The sequence below is a fragment of the Canis lupus genome, chromosome 19 (genome assembly GCF_011100685.1).
Source record: "Canis lupus familiaris isolate Mischka breed German Shepherd chromosome 19, alternate assembly UU_Cfam_GSD_1.0, whole genome shotgun sequence".
Lineage (NCBI taxonomy): Eukaryota > Metazoa > Chordata > Mammalia > Carnivora > Canidae > Canis > Canis lupus.
In genome coordinates this window covers 42,260,086-42,264,478 of record NC_049240.1, presented here as the reverse complement: position 1 = coordinate 42,264,478, position 4,393 = coordinate 42,260,086, and the positions used below count along the sequence as shown (strand labels likewise).

The 4,393-nt window shown below is 35.7% G+C and overlaps 1 pseudogene; it reads left to right on the top strand.

The window, feature by feature from the left end:
- The first annotated feature begins 266 nt into the window (after window positions 1–266).
- On the top strand, window positions 267–445 carry LOC119864518 (annotated as a pseudogene).
- The last annotated feature ends 3,948 nt before the right edge of the window (window positions 446–4,393 follow it).

Here is a 4,393-nt window from a genome sequence, read left to right as displayed (position 1 = left end):
GCCATCAACTAGATTGTTGCTTGAATCTCCCATCTGGCATTTAATTGTCAGAACTTAAATATCCTCTGTAAGCTTAGGTTTTCTCATCTGTAAATTGGTAATGAAAATACCTGCCTCTTAGAGTTATTGAGAGGATCAATAAAAATACCTCTGTAATTAGTATAATGTCTGGTTCTTACAAAAAACTCAATCAATGGTAGCTCTGATTGTTCTTTTTATAAATATTATTGAAGAAGAAAGATTGGGGAAATATCAACAAAAAAGTCATCGCTTCTCGGCCTTTTGGCTAAGATCAAGTGTAGTATCAACAAAAAAGTCAACAGCCTCAAAATAAAACTATTAGGGAATTGTCTTTAATATATTTTATGAGATTAAGTTGTGCAAAGCCTCAAACTCCAGGAAAACTATGACATGGTAATGTTTTCCCTCCAAGAATTCTTTTTTTTTCCCCTTTCTCTTTCTATTACTTCTTTCAGGATTCATAACTAATTGTGGCCATCAATTGTTCATGTGTTCATTCATTCTTTTATTTGTTCATTCATTCATTCATTCATTCATTCAAAGGTATTTGCTATAATCTGCTTTTTCCAGATACTGAGTTAGGTACTGGGGGCATAATAGTTAAAACAGTCACAGCTTTGCCTTTGTGGAGAGCCCAGCCTAGAGAAGGAGACAAAGTCTATTACAAGGGGTAATTGTATATGCCTCCTCTTATTGCAAGCAACAGTGACCCAGTGAGCTATTTCTCACAAAAGTCTTAATTAATCCTTCTAGGATTATTTATGACTAATGAAAAGCTCCTGAAGAGGTGAAGGCTTAATCCAAATAAATGAATATCTAATGACAGAAGTTCTGTTAATGTGGCACCAAGAGTAAAACAGATATTTAAATCAAATGCTCTGCTGAGAACTCCTCAAATCCCACCACATAGTTAACTCCTATTTTGCCAGGAAGTAGGGTTTTGATATTCTTTGTGCATAGTGATTGTTAAACAATAAAGGATGTTCTGAGCCCCATGCCCCCAAAGTGACACTTTCCCTTCTTATATATAAGCTGAAGGCAAGCAGAGTCAGTTTTATATTTTAAAGATTAAAAGCTCTTCTTGACTGGATGAGCAAATGAGGATCCACAGTTGGAGGAACAAGAGGCTTTTTAATTCTAAGCTGAAACATTTACACATGGAAATATGGAAAATATAATTAAACTACAAAAGGAAATGTGATGATTCAAGGTGAATAGAATTAAATGTAAAAATAGTCTTCAAATCTTGCTACTTATTAGAATCACCTGAGAACCTCTTTAAAAATGCTCATACTCTATTTTAGACCAGCTAAATAAGCAAGCTTGGGATCTGGACATTGTATTTTATTTTTTCATTTAGATCTTCTAGGAGATTCTATTATGCAGCCCAGGTTGAGAACACTGGAGTAGAGAGGAGTTTCAGGGACTGAAGATGAACCATAAAGGCAGAGTCAGATTTTGATACATGAAGAGGAATAAAAATGGCAGCCTGGAAGGAGAGTAGTGTGAGAACAAATAGTCATACCTGAGTATGACCCCACTTTGGGCTGTGAAGAGATGGCCTGCTTCTTGCTAAAAAGATAGAAGATAGGTCTGGGCTAGGTATATAGGAATTCTTCTGCCACAAATATCCTTACTTCAAGTTCTAATGTAATTGTGAAGGTTTCCTTGGTTAGCTTTTTGGGAACAACAAATCATGTTGGTTGCAGTGAGTTTGAGGTACTTCTTTTGGTGTATCTGGAAATAAGGAGGGGAAAAAAGGATTCAGAAATCAAAAATAAAAAAGTTTAACCAAGAGGTTTTTTGTTTTTACTTTTATTTTTTGTCCCCCTCCTGAATCTCCTAAAGGAAAGAAAGTACTGAAATAATTAAGCAAGGCACTAAATTTGGGGTCACAAGTCCGTGCCTCCAGAGGCCAGGCAGGTAGCACAAATGGTGGTAGACTACTGCAAGGCTCCCCTTACTTAAGGCCCTTACCTCAGGAGTTCTGCTGGCCAATGTGGCAATGTCCAAAGAGAATCCTTTGAGGAAGTGATCATAAATGAAAATTAATTGTATATTTATTTTTTCATCCTTTTTTCCTCCTTCCTTCTTTCCTTCCTTTCTTCTTTATTTTGCTAATTTAAGAAATCTAGATAGTAATTGGTATTCTTTTTGTTCCATCTATATTGCCTTGTTTCAAAGAATATGAAAGTATTTATAAGGAATTCTGTAGTTTCATTTACAATGTTAATACTTCACCCTAATTTCTCTATAGAAAGGTAAATTTTCCAAACCCAAATTCTAATGAAGTAAAGTTCCCAGACACCTAAATCAGGCAGTTAGAAAGAGATATCTATATAGTTAGAAGTTACGCCAGTTAGTGTTTGACAAAACTTAATAACAGTTAAGACTGTTACCCATTCTAATTTTTTGCATTGCCAAGTTTAAAAATTCTGAAAGTAAGCATTAAAGCATAGCCCATTCAAGGGTATGATCTTTTACTTGGGGTCTGTTAGACTCTGCTATATTCTTAGGAATGGAAAGAGTTAGAGAAAATTGAATTTACAAATATTTGTCTTAGGATGAGTATTACTTGTAGTTGAAAGGAATAATGTTAGGGGATACTTTGGGTTAGGATGGTAAGGCTGTGGACAGCATAACTGAGTAGCAGCAGGTGGTAACTAGACTACCTTCCAAAGGAGGTAGTAGCACTTAAATGCAAGGATTTATTTTACTGAGTGAGTTTCCAAATCTGACTGCTGTCCTGAGGATTCTTTTTTCTTTTCCCTCCCTTCATAGCCCTTTATTTCTTCTCTATATAAACCTATAACAAATATTTTTAATTTTTTATTGGAGTATAATTAATATACAGTGCTATATTAGTTTTAGATATATAATGATTCAACATTTGTATACATTACTCCATGCTCATCACAATAAATGTACTCTTAGTCTCCTTTATCTATTTCACCCATCCCCAACCCACCTTCCGTAGAGCAAATATTTTTAAAATGTGAGTTTAAAAATGTGCCAAATGTTAGTTTTACTGGGATGGTCACATTATTGTCTCTATCTCTGTCTTTAACCTTATCTTCTTGAAGTGTGTTGGTGGTCCCAAATTCTCCTGGATGCCCTTCCCAATATTTTGCCTTTTGTACCTATTGCATTGGGCAGATTCTAAAATTAGCGCTATCCCCCATGCTTCCTGCCAACTTGTATGCATGGTCGCTTATAATTCCCTTTCTTTCATTGTGGGTGGAAACTTTGACTTGATTTTTCTAGTAGAATATGGCAAAATAAAGGATGTCACTCCCTTGAGTAGGTTGTTATTTAAGACTGCCTTCCTGCAAACCTGCTGTAGAGACTCCCCCTGCTGACATGAAGTTAGCAGCCATTAGGGGAAGTCTACATTGTAAGGAATTGCAGGTGGGTTCTAATTACTGAGGGCAGCCCCAACTTCCAACCAGTAAGAAACCAGGACCCTCAACCATGCAGCCATGAGGAAACTAAAGTCTGTCAACAATGGTAGTAGGTTTGGATATGAATAATTTCAAGCCTTCAAATGAGAACTCAATCCAGTTGACGCACTGATTGCAGCTCTGTGAGACCTTTAATAAGGAACTCATTTAAGGGGTACCCAAATTTCTGGTCCGCTAAAACTGAGAGATAATAAATATGTGTGCTGTTTTAAGCTCCTAAATTTGTGGTAATTTGTTACACAGTAACAGAAATCTATTATACCCATTCAGAAGTACAAATCAAAATGATGCTAAAGATGAGCCAAGAAAGAAACATGTATAAATGCTAAGGCTCCATCTCATCTATAGCGTTTGTTCTGAGGTTAGAGGTTCTGTCTTTCAGTAATTCATTTACAAGAAATTTGGTGTGTGGAATTATCACTTTGACTCACTAGAGGCCTGTCAAGCTGAAAAATAAGTGGGAATGAAGCAATTTGAGGACACTTTTAATGATTAAACATAGTTCACATCATTAAAGAAAAACAGGTCAATGCAATTCACCAATTGTTCACCAGCATGAGAAAGATTACTTTTACCCTGTGGATGGATATTGGCTTGTTATTGTAGTTACTATAATCAATATAAGAAGAAATGAAAACTCCAGTGTTTGAGCTAGACCAGTTCATGTCTTTTGAAAGCTATTTAAGGATAGATTGATCACCTGAAAAAGCAAATGAAAAATGTCAGCTACTCAAAACAGTGTGTGTGTGTGTGTGTGTGTGTGTGTGCATATAGCTATGTACTGATTAATCCCATCTAAATTCTATTACCTACCTCTTAAATAAAAGATCAAGAGAGTCCTTGTATATGTACACATTTTAAAAATGATGACACTGAGTTCAGCTGTATTACTTTCCTTTGTAGGAAGTAAG